We start from the raw sequence: 17,903 nt of genomic DNA, 5'->3' as shown, positions 1-17,903 counted from the left end.
CTAGAGACAAGAATGGTCTTGTTTTGAAACTCCACCAGAGTCCCAGGGAAGACGGTGGCCCAGCCCTGAGCCCGTCACAGTCGGTCACCGTGGTTGGTCACTTGCGCTCTCCTGCGTCAGCACCCCTGGAGCGCGCCGATTGTCACAGAGCGGGGCAGAGATGAGCCTCCCACGAGTGGGGACCGAGGAGCCCCGACCGCTGTTGTGTCTCAGGCCGTGACCTCCGCTGGAACCAGAGGCCAGCCTGAGAAAAAGACGAACAGGGAGAGAGCATATCATTGAAATCCGTGGAGGACAGAGCCCCCCGGTGAGGACCCAGAGCCAAAGGTTTGGATTCCAGCTGTCCCCTAACTCGCCGAGTGCCCCTCTGGCCTTCCAGAGAGGCGTTCGGTAAAAACGAGGGCGTTAAGCCAAGCGGTCTCTGCAGCCCCCTTGGGCTAAAAAGCCAGGCTGGTGAGTTTCAGGTCTTAAGAAAAACTGGAGAAAACCTAAAGATGTTAGAAGTAGGAAGGGGAAGAGGAAGGGGAAGGAGGAGGAAAAAGGTTGTTTTCCACAACCGTTCATCAGCAAACCCCAACAGAATCTAAACCTCGCAAGCACTTCCGGGCCTGGGTATTTCACGACTTCCCGTGCCCCTTTGAAAACCACACTGAAAATGAGAGGCAGAGACCACGGGGTAGGAAATCCCAGGCGCCACCAAAACCGCGCTCCGCGGTTCGGTGTTAAGAAAATTGAAACACGGAGGCTTCTGTTTCCAGGCCCTGCTGGGCTGCCCGGGAGCGGCTGCCTCCCCAGTTTGGGCGTTCGTTCTCTGCCCGCGGCGGGGCCCAAACACACACAGCACCAGTGCCCCGTTTCCAACCCCGCTCGCTCAGGGCACCCGGGAAGCCTCCCAGGGCTGCTGGGGGGTTGGGGTGGGGCGGGGGGGGGGGCTCCTGCCTTTCTGCGGGTGACCCCACGAAGAGAACGAAGCAGCCTTTCTCACAGTGACACACAATTCATGCCCCCTTCCAGTTTGAAGGCAAAAGCCAGCAGCTTTCCTCTTGGCCTTTTCATGAATTCAGTCATGCCGGGCCGTCAAAACGTGTTAAGCGCCGACTGTATGCAAGGTAGAAAGGTAAGTCCTAGAACTCTCAACCATAAAAGCCAGAGCGCGGCTGGACACGTTAGCACAGAGCGGGGCCTCCCCAAATGTTACTTCCCTTCCCCCCACTCCACCCCACGTCTGGATACAGAGAGGATCTCCAAACCCCGAAAGCTTTGGGTCATTCATTCCCCGGCACTTATGCTCCAAGAAGGAAATGATGGGGCGGGGGAGGGGGCGCCTGGGTGGCTCAGCTGGTTGAGCGTCCAACTCTTGATTTCGGCTCAGGTCACCATCCCCGGGGTCGTGAGCTCGAGCCCCGCGTCGGGCTCTGTGCTGACAGCCCGGAGCCTGCTTGGGATTCTCTCCCTCCCTCTCTCTGCCCCTCCCCTCCCCTCCCCTCCCTCCAAATAAATAAAAACTTAAAAAAAAAAAAAAAAAAAAAAAGGAAAGGATGGGAAGCTCAGGTCCCATGACTCCGTTTCGCAGAGACAAGTGGGGTGTGCGGAAACAGAACCGCCCGGGGAACGGGGAGTCTGGTGCTGAGAAGACCGGTGTCCCCCAGGTCGTGGGGCAAACAGCCAGCGAGAGACGCGAGAACCCACCCGACGCACCACGGAGGGGACGTGATTCTAGCTGCTTCCTCACGGGGCTGCTGTCCAACAGAGGTGAGATGAGCCTCGGGAAGGCCTCAGCCAGGGCCCTGCACCCCGAGCGCCCCGCAGCGGTTCTCGAGGACAAAACCTCCAATCTGCAGCCCCAGAGCTTCAGGTACACACGGCTGTGAGCTCCCTGGGGGCCCGCGCAGCCTCCCCCCCCCCCCCCCGCAGCCTGGCCAGTAGGGGTGGGTTGAAACTGTCCACACTGCCCCCTCCCCGGCAGGTCGCAGCCCTGCAGGCAGGGACCAGCACCAGAGCCCGTCCCTGACATCCAGTTTGCATGAGCGAACCCCTCCTTGGGGGCCCAGACTCTGCTCTTCTCCGACGGGAGCCCCGATTGTTCTAGATGGTTGTGCCAACACACAAAGCCGGGGAACACGTCTTTCTTTCTTTCTTTCTTTCTTCTTTCTTTTTTCTTTTTATGTCGAGGGGTCATTTTTGCCGGAAATTCGTGACATGGCGCAGAACAAAGTGTGGCGGGACCAGAGTGGAGGTTTGGGGAGCGTCGTGTCACCCACACCCAGGCCTCCTTCAGGGGCAGAGCCAGCCAGTGAGGGGATGCTGATCAGGCAGTCACGTGGGGCCCCTGATCAGGGCCCCCTTCTGCCAGATGACAGCAGAAGTGAGAACCAGGCGGGGTCCCAAAGAGGCCTGTGTTTGTTTATTATTTATTTTGTTTACTTATTTTTTATTAAATATGATTTATCGTCAGATTGGTTTCCAGTGCTCATCCCAACAGGTGCCTTCCTCGAGAATGACCGTGTCCCCACTCACAAGGACACGGACGCTTATAACGCGTCATAACACTCCCTGATGGGTCCAAAGTATGGTCATGCAAGGGCCCTGTGGCAGCTCAGGGACAGTCCGATGCTGCCTCATGAAGCTGCCGGGAGGGTTTACTGCTGGTCCTGGCCGGGGTGCTCACACCTGCCTGTACCCTTCCCCGCCCTTGCTCGCAGACAGCGAGAGGGAGAGGAGGATGCTGGCCCTTGTCTCCCCGCCCAGGGCCCAGGGGACCTGGTGAGCAGGGAGCCCCTGTCCGGAGGTGGGCAGGAGGCATCCCAGAGATCGCCGTGCTCTGTGAGCCGCAGCCGGTTCACGGCACGCCCTGCAAGGCCCTGAGAGTGAGATTAAGGAACCACGGAGAACCCCGGGCGCCGCGTGCTCTCGTGGGTTGCCTCACTGGCTTCGGACGCAGACTGTCAGGGAGGTGCCCTTCTCGTCCTGACCCTGTGGATGAGGAGCTTGAGGCTTAGACGTGTGAAATGCACGAAGGCCCCTTCAGTGGGGAGGAGCCGAATCCCACAAGGCTGAGGGCTGACGCCGGTTGGTGAGACAGAAAACGACAGCCACTGTGGCTCAAAGGAGCAGGTCATGGGGTGGCCACAAGCGGACAGGGAGGAGCTAGAATCTGGAGCAGTGCCAGATGGGTGGACAAAGAGTAACACATGCTGTGCTCCGTGGTGATTCTCCAAGTGGGGTCCGGAGGCCCTCGGGGCATGCCTGGGACCCTCCAGCAGGGGTTCTGCTGGGTCAAGAGTATTTCCGCAGCAAAGCCGAGATGCGATTTGACTTTCGCGCCGAGGATGCAAAGCAGGGGTGTGTGAGACAGGGAGGAGGGCCTTAGCGTGACTCAGGGCAGGGGCACCCACCGTGCCAGCAGTCGCTGTATTCTTTCCAGACACACACCTGAGTCTCCCTTAAGAATATCCTTGATGAGGGGCGCCTGGGTGGCGCAGTCGGTTAAGCGTCCGACTTCAGCCAGGTCACCATCTCGCGGTCCGTGAGTTTGAGCCCCGCGTCGGGCTCTGGGCTGATGGCTCAGAGCCTGGAGCCTGTTTCCGATTCTGTGTCTCCCTCTCTCTCTGCCCCTCCCCCGTTCATACTCTGTCTCTCTCTGTCCCAAAAATAAATAAACGTTGAAAAAAAAAAAAAAAGAATATCCTTGATGAAATTGTAAAAATGATTAATGTTATGAAATTTCCACCCTCGAGTACGTATCGCCTAAACACCCCAAGTGAGTACCTAGGCAGCCAGCCTCGAGAACTCGTGAGACACGGAAGCATATTTGGGTTGTAAGTTGGCCTTAACTCCTTTTTCTGAGTGAACCCCTTTTTGGACTTGAGAGAACAGCTGATAAGCAGACTGTGGGTGTCCAGGCTCGGGCGGCGGGCGAGCCTTTTCTGGACAGCAAACGAAAGGGAGCCTGTCACTTCAAGAGAAATCGGGGCGTCGGGGTGGCTCCGTCGGTTGAGCGTCTGACGCTTGATTTTGGCTCAGGTCGTGATCTCGCGGTCGTGGGACCGAAGCCCCGCGTCGGGCTCCACACTGAGCATGAAGCTTCAGATTCTCTCCCTCCCTCTCTGCCCATCCCCATCCCCCCCTCTCAAAATAAATAAATGTTGTTTTTTAAACGAAAGAAAAGCATTGACAGCAGTTGTTACCGACAATAAACTTTAAATTTTCCAAGGCAAATTTGTATCCATATTTATGTGCCTCCAGATAACAGACTTTTTATTTATTTATTTATTTTTATTTATTTATTTATCTTAAGGTTTTATTATTTATTTTTGACAGAGAGAGACAGAGCATGAACAGGGGAGGGTCAGAGAGAGGGACACACAGAATCCCAAGCAGGCTCCAGGCTCTGAGCTGTCCGCACAGAGCCCGACGCGGGGCTCGAACGCACAGACCGCGAGATCATGACCTGAGCTGAAGTCGGACGCTTAACAGACTGAGCCGCCCAGGTGCCCCTGCTTTTTTTTTTAAATTAAAATGCTACATTAATAGGTAATGGGTTTATGCTTATTTTTTTAAATGAGTTAACAGATATCTTTTAAATGTCTTGGTTTTAATTTCTAAGATGGCAAATATTTATAGTTCTGTTTTTTTTTTTTTAATTTTTTTTTTCAACGTTTATTTATTTTGGGACAGAGAGAGACAGAGCATGAATGGGGGAGGGGCAGAGAGAGAGGGAGACACAGAATCGGAAACAGGCTCCAGGCTCCGAGCCATCAGCCCAGAGCCCGACGCAGGGCTCGAACTCACGGACTGCGAGATCGTGACCTGGCCGAAGTCGGATGCTCAACCGACTGCGCCACTCAGGCGCCCCTATAGTTCTGTTCTACATAAATAAGAACTCACTGGAGTTCTCAATAATTTTTTAATTTCTTTTTTTATTAAGTAATCTCTGTACCTGATGTGGGGCTCACACTTGTGACTGGGAGAGCAAGAGTCACATTTTCTACTGATTGAGCCAACCAGGAGCCCCGGGAGTCCTCAGTGACTTTCAAGAGCGTGTGGGGGTGCCCGGGGGGCTTAGTCGGTTAAGCGTCTGACTTCGGCTCAGGTCATGATCTCACGGTTCGTGCTCTAAGCCTCCATGCTCTAAGCCTCAGTTTGCCCATTTCTGAAGGAGGAGATTGGCCTGGCCAATCCTTGGGGACTGTAGTGGGCTGAACAATGGCCCCCGAAAGATCTGCATCCCAATCCTTTCAACCCATCCACTATGGGAAGTGAAGGCCCTTGATTGGAGAGATGATTCTGGATGATGTGGGTGGGCCTATGGCTGCAGAAGAGAAGGCCCTGTGTCGACGGAAGCAGATTGGGAGCCATGAGCCTTGAAGATGGAGGGGGAAGCCTTGCAGGAGGGCGCCAGAGGCAGAAAGAGTCAAGGGACCAATTTTCCTCCAGCGCCTTCCAGAGGGACCAGCCCTGCCGGCACCTTGGCTGGCTGCTTAGCCCATGGAAACTGACTTTGGACTTCTGGCTTCCAAAACCGTAAGAGAGTAAGTCTGTGTTGTTTGAAGCCACATTTGTTATGGCCACCACCACCGGAGACGAATCCAGAGCTCAACCTTGTTCCCTGGCCCAACCTGACATGCAGACAGAGGACACAGTTGCCCTGGGGATAGCGTTTTAAGGGGGTCACGAAGGCCCCTTCCCCAGACTCCGTGCCCCACCGCCAGTGAATGGCTGAGACTCTTTTCCTGCAGCCCTTCAGCCTGAGGGGTCAGAGCACAGGCTCTTGAACCAGAACGTCTAAGTCTGAACCTTAGCACCGCCCTCTCCCACACCCATGACCTTCTGCCCCTCTTTGTGCCTCAGCGTGTTCATCTGGAAAATGGGGGGTGGGTGGGGATAGTTGTACCTATCTCAGGGCTGTCGATAAAATTAAATGAACTCATGTACACAATGCACCTAGAGCAGTGCCTGGCACGTGACGAGTCTGAAAAAGAGTTTCCTGTTTGGGTGTAAAGTTCGCCACGGGGTGTTTACATGCCCCCTCCTGTCACACGGAGAACTTCTTGGTGGCAGGGGCTCTATGCCAGTCACCTGTCTCCCCAGGGCCAAAGTTGGTGTCAGGCACCTGGGAGGTGCTGAGTGATTTCATGGGTGGCTGGATCTCCAGGATGCCGAGACTTCAGGGGACAGCTTCCGGCCTGGGCACCCGTCCACGTTCGTCCCGGTGCCGCCATTGGCCAGCGGGGCGGTGCTGGGCCAGCCCTGGATCTTGGTTGGTCTATCTCACCCGTTACATGGGGTCCCAGTGCTTACTGACAAAGGCGTGGGGCAGATGCTCAGAGCACGTCAATACCCTTTCATCTTTTTGAGGGACCAAGGGAAGGTGGGTCGGGCGTTGGAAGAGAAGTCCTGGGATAGCTTGGTTGTATCTTGTGGCTCAGGGTACAGTCTAGCCCCAACTCCGTTTCTGGGCGGAAGCCACCGTTTCAAGCCTCCCTGGGAAGAGATCTTGCAGCATTTGTCTGCTTACACACCTCTCGTGATGGGGACCTCACTCCTCACGGTGGTCGAAGCTGATGGCTACCACGTGTCAGTTGCTTTCAAAGGCGGAGTCGGCACATCTGGGTCAGCGTGTTGCCATTCTCTAAACCAGAGTGAGGTTCCTGTGATAAAGCCGCTTGCCAAGGGCCCTCCGCTCCCACGAGGTGGCCTCTGTCCCACTGAGTTTGGTTCTGTATTGTCTCACGCCCAGCCTTTAGAAATGGCCCGGCCCACCTCTAAGGAGACTCAGGCAGCGAAGGCAGATGTCATCGTATGCCCGGCTTCTGAGGGGCTATTCTGTGCTGGGCTCTGGGCTGGATTCTGAATATGGGCGAATCCCAATGTGCTTCCTGCCCTCTCACGGGTGAATGCAGCACTGCTCCCCAGAAATACGATGCGGCCCATTGCTGCGGGCTGAATTGCGTTCCCCCCCAAATTTACGTGTCGACACCCTAACCCCCAGTACCTCCGAATGTGACCTTCTCTGGAGATGCCTTCGCGGAGGTAACCAAGTGAAAATAAGATCGTTAGGATAGACCCCACTCCATTATCAATACGCCTGGTGGCCTTATAAAAAGAGGAAATTTGGGTAAAGACACACACAGAAGGATGTCACGTGAAAATGAAGGCAGAGATGAAGAGGGCTCTTCTACGGGCCGAGCCACGCTAAAGATGGCCGGCACACCACCGAAAGCTAGAGGAAAGGCCTGGAAGAGCTCCTCCCTCCCGGCCTCCGAAGGAACCAGCCCACTGACACCTGATCTCAGACTCCCGGCCTCCAGAGCTGTGCGTCCTTCACCACTCTGTTGTTGAAACCACCCAGTTTGTGGCCCATTTGCTTGCTGCGGCCGCCCTAGCAAACCACTATGGCCACATATAGAAATGTCAGTTTCCTACAGGTGCGTTAACAAAGGAAAAAGGAGACGGTCGAAACTGACTTTTCATGACATGTTTTAACCTGTCGTATCCAAAATACTTGTTTTTAATTTTTTAACTTATTTATTTTGAGATAGAGAGAGTGCGAGTGGGGAAGGGGCAGAGAGAGCGAGAGAGAATCCCAAGAATCCACTCTTAGCGCAGAGCCTGATGCAGGGGTTGAACTCACGAACCGCGAGATCATGGTCTGAGCCGATGTCGGACGCTCAACTGACCCAGGCGCCCCCCCAAATATTATTGCTTCAGCATATTATCCATGTACAAACTATTTAGGAGGTATTTCACATTCTTTTGTTCCTTTTAGTTGTCCGAGTCCTGTGTGTATTTGACCCTCACGGCGTACCTCGGAGGCCAGTCACACTGGGGGTCAGATGTGGGCCCGATGGTCACAGGTGCCCAGTGGCCACGGTCCTGGCTGAGCAGGTCCCGCGGATTCGAACACCTCTGTGCATCGATTCCGCCCCACAGTCTGCGTCCGAGTCTGGGGCCTGAGGGACATTGTCCTCTCTCTCCCCGCATCCGGCTCTGCGAGCACAGAAGGCCGGTGTCCGTCCACCCGACACGCCTCCTCTCGGGGCTGAAAGCCCTCGGTTCCTTGAACTGTGATGTGTGGGTAGACACACCCTCGTCTTGTGCGTCTCCGGGGGGATTCTGTCTGTCAGTAGCCCTCTGGTTGTGGGATTTATAGGTGCACACAGATTTTTTGTTTTACCTCGTGTCTAACTACACCCATATGCTTTCTTTTCAGGGTGAAGATGCTACTGTTTTTAATTTGGCCACAGACGAAGCCTGTTCCTTCTCGTCATCCTCCCCTGAAGGAGTTGGTGGCGACAGATCAGCCTGAAAATCTGCCAGGCAACAGGTTTTTTCCTCTCTGGAAGTACAGGAGGCAGGGGATGGGAAGTCACGGCGCCTGTGTACGAAGGTGACCAACGGCCCCCGCTTGCCTGGAGCCGTCCAGTTGAGCATCGGAAGTCCCACAGCCTGGAAAACCTGGCCAGGCGGGCAGTGGGTCCCTGCACCTTGTATCGCACTAGGTGCCGTCTGCCCCAGATATGGGAGCACCACTCGCCGTCCTGAGTCTCGCCGAAGGAGGAGGGGTTGGAGGAGTCTGACTCAGAGAAGCAGACAAAGTGCGGAGTCCGTGCGATTGGCGAGCCCGGGGGCCTGACGCCTTCAGAGGGGGCAGCCCTTGCTGGGGGCTTTCAGGGCCACGGCTAGATTCCTTCCAACGCGCTGCCCTCCTTCCTTCCCATAAACTTCAGCCATCTCCTAAAACAGGGAGGGGACGGTCATGAAGAGACAGACCCAAGAACTGAGCATCCTTAGGGTAGAAATAAAGCTGGTGATGATATGAACGAAGGGTCTAGGGCTGGGGAAGGGGGACACAGACTTGGCCCCAAATCCTGGGGCCTCAAAGCCAAGGGAGCCCTGCCCAGAAGGAGGAAGCAGCGAGCGTGCTGAGAGAGCCCAGCTGGAATGGGGACGGTCACTCGGCCGGGCTCATCAAATCTGTACCGAGGAAGGTGGACTGACTCACTGGGGCCTGCCCTCCACGCTCGCTCGTGCTGGCTCGGCTGGGACCTTTGTTTTCTGTCCTAGGACTGCAGCAGGGTCCTGACACTGAATGGAGGAACTGGGCTCTACCCAGGAGCGCAGGCTGCCCTGTCCCCAAACCCCGGCTGATGGCGGGCGCGTCCCGGTGGCTCCCCGAGCCTGGGCTGCAGGTCCTGTCTTCCTTGCACACCTGATCCTAAAGGCGCGGAGGCCACCAAGGGTCGTACCTTGCTCCCCGATCTGCCGTGTCTTTCCAGGGGTCCGCAGGTCCTGGGAGGGGCCTTACCTTGAGGACCACAGGCTATGCCTGCTTCATTTTTAAACAACATCAAACAAGCAAGTCGAAACTCAAATTTGACTTTATTCCCTCTCGTCCCACCCTGACTTCTAGAAACGGCACCAAGGGGTGCTCTGTGGCAAGTGTTTGTCCCGCATCTGTTTCCCCCACTGGACGGGGAACTCCCTGGGGGTCCGGTTATCTGCCCTTTGGACCTCCCCCCCACCCAATCATGGTATCGAATGAACAACTCAGGAAACAACAGATGTTGGTGAGGATGTGGAGAAAGGGGAACGCATTTGCCCTGTTGGTGGGAATGCACACTGGTGCAGCCGCTCTGGAAAGCAATCGGGACGTTCCTCAAAAATTAAACGGAGAACTTCCTCATGACTCGGCAATTGCACTACCAGGAATCTATCTAAAGGATACAAAAATATGCCAATTCGAAGGGCACATGCTACCCCAATGATTATAGCAGCCCAAATGTCTGCTGATTGACAAACGGACAAAGAAGATGTCGTATATATATATTACACACACACACACACACACACACACACACACAGTGGAATACTACTCAGCGATGAAAAACAATGAAATCTTGCCATTTGCAACACTGTGGATGGAACCAGAAGCTATTACGCTAAGCGAAATAAGTCAGAGCAAAGACAAATATACGATTTCACTCACGTGTGGAATTTAAGGAACAAAACAGATGACCATAGGGGAGGGGAAGGAAAAATAAGATAAAAACAGAGAGGCAGGCAAACTGTAAGGGACTCTTTTTTTTTTTTTAATTTTTTTTTCAACGTTTATTTATTTTTGGGACAGAGAGAGACAGAGCATGAACGGGGGAGGGGCAGAGAGAGAGGGAGACACAGAATCGGAGACAGCCTCCAGGCTCTGAGCCATCAGCCCAGAGCCCGACGCGGGGCTTGAACTCACGGACCCCGAGATCGTGACCTGGCTGAAGTCGGACGCTTAACCGACTGCGCCACCCAGGCGCCCCCAAGAGACTCTTAAGTACAGAGAACAAACCGAGGGCTGCTGGAAGGAAGGTGGGGGGGGATGGGCTAAATGGGTGGTGGGCATGAAGGAGGGCACTTGCTGGATGAGCACTGGGTGTTACATGTCAGCGATGACTCACGAGATGCTATTCCTGAAACCATTGTTACACTCTATGTTAACTGACTTGGAATTAAAAAGAAAAGGAGGGTCACGTGGGTGGCTCGGTCGGTCGAGCGTCTGCCTCTTGATTTCGGCTCAGGCCGCGATCTCACGGTTTGTGAGTTCCAGCCCCGTGTGGGGCTCTGCACTGTCAGCACGGACCCTGCTTGGGGTTCTCTCTCTCCCTCTTTCTCTCTGCCCCTCTCCCACTCTTGTGCACATGCACAGGCTCTCTCTCTCTTTCTCAAAAGAAATCAAATAAACGTTAAAAAAAAAAAAAAAAGACCCGATATTCAGCAGTGTCTTAACATCCCACAAAGGGTTTATCTGAACGATGCCATCCGACCCAAACCAGGTCAAGGTGTATTTTGCGTCGAGGAGGACATGCGGGTGTGCTGGAAGGGAGACCGCTGTGGGTGAAGAGAGGTGGGTCCCTCCCGGCCGTCGCTACGATCCAGTTCTGGGACCGTGGGCGCGGCACCTGGGCTCTCCAGGTGGGTGCAGACTAGCTCAGCTCTCCGTTTTCCCAAGACCTGAAGCCCCGTGCACCTCCTGGACTTGCGGCTGTGCGGGAACACCCAGCAGATTGACGCCGGGAGACGGACAGCGTGCGGGCCTCCCCGGAAGCCAGCGGAAGGACCACAGTCCCCTCCTCGCCTCTGTCCTCCTGCCTCTTCCCCTCCACGAGCCCTGTCCGCTCCTTCTGTTGGATGGTGGAGCCTTGGGCTGAAATCCTAAGACCGCTTTTGCTCAGATAAAGGATAACCCCCCTCCTGTGTACTATTTGCAGGAGACGGGAATTACTAGAAGAAACACATTTTTTTTAAAAAATATAATTTATTGTCAAGTTGGCTAACATACAGTGTATACAGTGTGCTCTTGGCTTCGGGGGAGATTTCCATGGTTCATCGCCGACATACAACAACCCGGGGCTCATCCCAACGGGTGCCCTCCTCCATGCCCCTCACCCATTTCCCCCTCTCCCCCACCCTCCTATCAACCCTCAGATTGTTCTCTGTATTTAAGAGTCTCTTACGGTTTGCCTCCCTCCCTCTCTGTTCCTACCTGTTTTTTTCCCCTTCCCTTCCCCCACGGTCTTCTGTTAAGTTTCTCAAATTCCACATATGAGTGAAAACATGTATCTGTCTTTCTGTGCGCGACTCATTTTCCTTGGCATAATACCTTCCAGTTCCATCCACGTTGTTATGAATGGCCAGATTTCATTCTTTTTCATCGTTGAGTAGTATTCCATTGTATATACAAACCACATCTTCTTTATCCATTCATCAGTTGATGGACATTTGGGCTCTTGCTATACTTTGGCCACTGGTGAAAGTGCTGCTGTGAACATTGGGGTCCAAGTGCCCCTACGAATCAGCACTCCTGGATCCTTTGGATAAATTCCTACCAGTGTTATTGCTGGGTCGTAGGGTGATTCTCTTTTTAATTTTCTGAGGGACCTCCACACTGCTTTCCAGAGCGGCTGCACCAGCTTGCATTCCCACCGACAGGGCAAGAAGAAACGCGTTTTAACTAAAGCCAGATTGGGGTGGCTTAACAGAGTTAGGAATGGTGTATTATTTTCCACCTTGGACCGTTTAATGGTACTTTGTGAGTGCGAATGTGGAAAGAATTCTTATAAATCTGCATATAATCGGGTGCATTACAGACCAGAAGATAGAATTAATGTAGAAAGTTGCCTGGGGTCTTCAGGTGGAGTAACACTTGGGTCTCCCTGAGCGCACCCTCAGCCCTGGCCCGGGGCTCTGTCACGGGAGCTACGTGGAGAGGAGAAAGTTCAGAGGGAACCAAAGTTTGCCAAGCCTTGGAGAGAAAATGGTAGCTCTCAGAGAGCTCTCGTACTCTTGGGAAAAGGAGAAGAAGAGGGGGCACCGGGGTAGTTAGGTCAGTTGAGCATCTGACTCCTGACTTCGGCTCAGGTCATGATCTCATGATGCGGGAGTTCAAGCCCCGCAGCGGGCTCTGCAAAGACAGTGCGGAGCCTGCTTAGGACTCTCTGTCTCCCCGTCTCTCTGCCCCTCCCCTGCTCGTAGACTCTCTCTTTCAAGATAAACTTTAAGAAAAAATAGAGATTATGAGGCTCAGTAGTTGTCAGAGTGAACCGCTACTTCCTTGTTTATTAAATCATTAGGGACTGGGTTGCTGCACGCCCCTAGGAGGCACCATTTACCGTGTGATCCGTGACAACAGTGCCCCCTGGAGTTGTTCGTCTTGATGACCTTGTGAGCTCACCTCGGAGTCTGGCTCCTAATGGTGGACACTGAATTGTCCCCGGAGGCTACGGATACCTCTGCTTCCTCCACTGTGGGATCCCAATGCTCTTGGGACCTTGACCTTGCAGAGCCTAGGGACGCACCTCGGAGGGGGTGGGGGGGTGGGGGGGGCGTGCTTAGCTCCGGCCTCTTGATTTATGCAGGAAAAACCTAGGATTGACCTGGAGCCGTGCTGAAGGGGGAAAGGAGTGGAGACACCGAGGGTCAGGCAGGCTTCCGTTTCGGGAGAGACAGGGGAAAATATGTGAGGCCAGTGATGTTGCAAAATGCTCATTTACATTGTATTTACCTGTGTCCCCACTTCCCTCCAACTGGTCAACCAAGAGGCAGTTTCTGTGGGTAGGCAGAAACCCTGAGTGGCCTGTGAGGTCTCCTGGCTGGAAGGATCAGACGTGCCGTGCGATGGCCCAGGAAGACCTTTAGACCAGGGGAGGAAATGCTGCGTGGGCCATCTGGGGACCTGGGAGCCACAAGAACGAGGCTGGGTATGGGCATCAAGTATGGCATGTGTGGGAAGGGGATGGAAGGGGCCAGACACAAAGGGGCCACGGGAACAGGACAGCGCCTCTCTCTGTCACCCAGTGCTCCCCTCCCACTACGACCTGACAGACCCGAACACTCAGACTCCTTATATTTTCCCAGAAATACAGACAGAACAGAATGCGGGGAAATAGGAATGAAGGAGGCAAATAGACACGGAATGGGCAAGATCTTTGTTTAAAAAAAAAAAAAAAGGAAAGAAAACTTTCAGGTCCTCCCGGGGGACCCAAAAGAAGACATTGTCACTTTAGTATATATAAAGGCATCCTATGTCTGGGATGGGAAGTTGGGACTTCCCGAAGTTGGGACTTCTTCCAAGTTAATCTCCGAATTTAGTGCGCTCCCAGTAAAAACTATCTACAAGATTCCCCCTCCCCCTAGGTGAGCCGAATCAAAGGTTCACATGGAAAAGTAGCGAAGCAAAATCATCCAAGAAACTCCTGCAAGAGTAGTGAGAGGGAGGGAGTAGTCTTTATCTGAAATTAAAACACACGATAAATAGATGTAAAACACAGAAGTACCTACGATACATACAAACAAAATACGTAAGTTACGTGACATTGCAGAAATGGGGAAAGATCAGCGGCAATCATGCCTCTGCCCAAGAAGAGGCGGCAAAGGCTAGTCAACCCTCGGGCTTATTTATCTTTGTGTAAAGGCTCACACACTCCGGCATGAGACAGAGGTTGACCAGAAAGCTGGCTAACGTCCCACGAATCGCGCTCCCCTCACAGGACTGTCCCCAACAAATACGATTCTGTCCAAAGGTAAATGTCTCCGTCTCGTTGTTCAAGAATGTGAGAGCAGCTGTAACCCTGCCCGTGGGGGCGGGTACAGGAAAAGAGACGTGTCAATCAAAACGAGGTGGTGATAATCCTTCCGTAGATGAGTCTCCTGCCTATTTTTTCTAAGCCAACGACCCTCCACGCTTTCTGGACGAGGCTCCCTCGTCTTTGCTCCAGATACGCGCCCCGGGAAGGAGGCTGAGGGTAAACCTGCTCTCTGGGGACCCCCCAGGCCCCGCCCCCCTGGCATGTCCACTCAGCTTGGAGCTCCAGGCCGAAGCAGGACCGAGAACCCAAGGGACCCCGGGAGGGTCCAGCGCGGCCGGGGTGTCGAGGAGCTGAGCGAGGCCGCCCGGCAGAACCCTCAACATTGTCTCGGCTGCACCTGGATCCCTGGGAAAAAGGTAGGCCAAACGCAGCCAAAGCATCTCTCCCCAGGGAGCCCGGGAAACTTTGCCCTCTTTTCTTGATGAGGTCCCAGGACCTTAGTTTAATGCTAAATAAACCACATTATGAAACTGGATGAGATGAAGTTTGGCAACTGTCACCAGGCCCCACCTCCTCGGATCCCAGGGCCCCTGGGCAGTGCACTGAGGTCAGACTTTTCCCCCAGACTTGATTTGGCCTTTAGTGGGCGGGCAGCCAGGGACCAAGGCCTTGTCTTCCCCGGGGGGCCTCTGAAAGTCAGGGAAGCAGCCTGGCAGAGCAGACGGGGCCCTGGAAACCGCTGGATTTTTGCAGGCCCGTGGGCAGCTCACCTCCTCAGTCTGGCCACCTGCGAGATGAGGGGTTTGAACTATCGCAGGGTGGTTGGGATACTTTTTTTTTTTTTTTAATTCATTGACCCTTTTCCTTCCCCCACTCCCTCTGCCTCCCTGCGCCCCCCCCCCCACCTCGCGCCCCAGGAAAGGAAGACAAAAAGACAGACGAGCAGAGGACAGAAGGAAGGGTGCTGGGCTTTTGAATTTCAGTAAATAAATAAATAAATACACAGAACGCTGGGTGCTTTCCTCTAAATGGATGCAAGACAGTTGTATCGGGCCAGATCTTGCCTCTCTCGGCTCCTGGGACTGAATTCCATAAAACGGCAGGGGAGATCCTGGTTGAAAAAGCTCCCAGCCGTGACCTTGGACACCGACCTAACTTCTCTGTGCCTCAGTGTCCTGAATTACGGAAGGAGGTGAGACATGCGTCCGGCCTCGTGGGGGAGCGAGGCTGTGGCCCACCTGGCCGGGCATCGAATGGGTCCCGGCTGCCACCCTGTTCCCTAGCGTTCCTGTAACCCTTAAGTCAGTGGTTTTTAAACTTTTCTTTTTTTAAAAAAATTTTTTTTTCAACGTTTATTTATTTTTGGGACAGAGAGAGAGACAGAGCATGAACGGGGGAGGGGCAGAGAGAGAGGGAGACACAGAATCGGAAACAGGCTCCAGGCTCCGAGCCATCAGCCCAGAGCCTGACGCGGGGCTCGAACTCACGGACCTGAGCCGAAGTCAGACGCTTAACCGACTGAGCCACACAGGCGCCCCAATTTTCTTTTTTTTTTAATGGCAGAAACTTTTCTTCAGACGGAATTGGATGCATGCAGTGGAATAAAGCAGAGGTACCTGGACAGACGTGGAGAGGCAGAGGCCATGCCCTTAGGTATTCAGAAGTCACCCCCTCCCTGTCCCTGCAGGGGGCTTTCAGGACAAGGGCTTAAAAATCTCTTCGCTGGATATAAAACAAGAAATGTCAGTAGGCTCTGAATAAATTCCTGTGGTTCTTATAGTCCCATCTCACTCGTGCTGTCCGGATTACACTATGGCCGCAGCCCAGAGGGGGCGCCCCTGCTGGTGGGTTTCGATGGGAGATTGGAGGCAGGAAGTTGGATGGGGAGGCCCTGGGGGGTCAGCACCTGTACGAATGGCGGGTGGGGAGTGTGATGCAATCCCATAGAGGCCGTGGTCCTCCTCAGAGAGAGTTCTGAAGCACCGATGGCCCATCAGAGTCTGTCCCCAGTGGGGTGAGTGGCCGAGTCTTTATCTTCCGGGTTGTTCGGCCATTGGGGGCAGATTGTTCTGGAAGGTGGGGAGAGCTGGGTGAGGGAGCCCTCTCAGGCGAAGCAGTCTCCAAACAGGGCAGACAGCTGAGGGGTGCCTGCCGGAGGCACTCCCTGCCTCTGGGCCTCCCAACTCTACCTTCCTGAAGGGGCTTTTTGCACAGCTCACCCCAGCAGCCCAGTCGAGCCCTGGTGATGGAGCGACGGGTCCCCCAGACCCAGTCCTGACTCTCAGGGAGCTTATCGTCTGGGCAGGGTGATGGGCATTCAACAGCAGGCCAATTCAGTCACCTATTGTTGTAAGGGTGATGAGTGCTGGGCGGACAAGAGGCTGGTATGAGAGAGAGTCTTGAGGGGGGCGTCTGAGAGGAGGTGACATTTAAGAGCTGAGGCCTGAGACAGCTCTATTCCATCATCCTGAAAGCCTTGGGACAGCCCCCAAGCAGAAGGAGGCCGGCCTGGGGGAGGAAGGGGACAGCAGGGCCAAGAACCTGGCAGGACACGGGGCCTTTATTCTACAAGCAGTGGGAACAGGCCAAGGAGGCGCCACCCCCAAGGCCCACACTGAGAGGCCCATGCGGATGTTCTCACTGTATTTTTTTGAATCAAAAGAATCCCAATATACTAACGAATCTGGTCCAGTTTATCTTTATACGGATGCGGTTGTAAAAAAGAATTTTAATCGTTTTTGAGAGATGAAGCTTTTGAGAGATAGTTTTTGAGTTTTGGTCACCCTGGTCATGACGCGGCCCAGAACGGGAAGCGGCGGTGGGCACTGAGCAAGGTGGTATATCATGCCCACCTGTGGTAGATGCTGGTGGTGCCCTGCACGGTGTCACCTCAGCGCCCCCCACCCCCACCTAACGGCAGCTGTGGTAAACAGATCCTGCCCTGTGAGGCTTCCTACACAAGCGCTGTCTGTCTCTCAGTTTGCTGCCACAGAACCTTCTAGAAAGCCAAGGGAGCTTGCTCAGTCAACAAGCAGAGATGGCTTCAAAGAGCAGAAGGTTGACACCGCGGAGGATCCTCGCCCAAGGGGGACGAAGTCGCTGGGCACACGTTCCCTCTGAGGGAACGTTCCCTCTAGTACGTTCTATACAGTTCCTCGGCGGCGCCCGACAGAACGGAGTCCGAGTTGCCCACGGCACTTACCAGAGCCGTGTGGTGCCTCTTAGGCTCTCCTTCCTTCCTCACCTCCTCTCTGTCCTGCCTCCTGGGACCACTTCCTATATCATTCACCAGCTCCCAGCTCCCAAGCTCTTTATTCAAGGCTCAGACTCGGGGGTACTCAAACTAAGACGCTCCTTTACAATAGGATGTGGCCCTGGCCAGAGGAGATGGTGAGATGTGGTGTCTCTCCAGAGCTTTCTGAGCTGGAGGGGGCCGTTAATTTCGCACCTTTTTCAGGCGAGGAGAACGGAGATGCCACTGAGGTGAAAAGTGACCTGCTGGGCGCAGGGGACGGGGCTTAAAACCAGACACGGGACACCACGTCACCTCCTTTCAGGCCCTGTGCTGTGGAGAGGAGCCCTCCCTCTCTGGGGTAGGGGTGACAGGAAAGCCCCAGAGACACCCCAATCCCTGCTGAGGGGAAGGCCCCGCTATGGGCTGAGCAGAAATCCTGGCCCTGATGTTCTCCCTTCAAGCAGCCTGTCGCTGCTCCGGGGTCTGCTGTGGGCCCCACGGTGCCGTGGAAACATTCCTGTCTGTAAACCCCATAAACATTTGGTTTTCCTGGTGCCCTCTGCTAGGGGGCTCAAGCCCTCCCAGACCCGCACCTC

General features: G+C 54.4%; 1 long non-coding RNA gene across 3 annotated transcripts; it reads left to right on the top strand.

Moving 5' to 3' along the window:
• The first annotated feature begins 148 nt into the window (after positions 1 to 148).
• LOC109501204 lies at positions 149 to 9,879 on the top strand. 3 transcript variants are annotated; one of them, XR_006599955.1, is made up of 4 exons: positions 149 to 307; positions 1,015 to 1,117; positions 1,574 to 1,855; positions 8,213 to 9,879. It is a non-coding gene; the product is annotated as an uncharacterized LOC109501204 (long non-coding RNA). The 3 variants fall into 3 exon arrangements; XR_002159163.3 differs by lacking the exon at positions 8,213 to 9,879 and adding an exon at positions 2,173 to 2,454; XR_006599956.1 differs by lacking the exon at positions 8,213 to 9,879 and adding an exon at positions 2,173 to 2,454 and having other exon boundaries at positions 149 to 453.
• Positions 9,880 to 17,903: the final 8,024 nt, after the last annotated feature.

This window comes from Felis catus, chromosome B3 (genome assembly GCF_018350175.1).
Source record: "Felis catus isolate Fca126 chromosome B3, F.catus_Fca126_mat1.0, whole genome shotgun sequence".
NCBI lineage: Eukaryota > Metazoa > Chordata > Mammalia > Carnivora > Felidae > Felis > Felis catus.
This window is presented reverse-complemented; position numbering and strand designations above follow the sequence as displayed.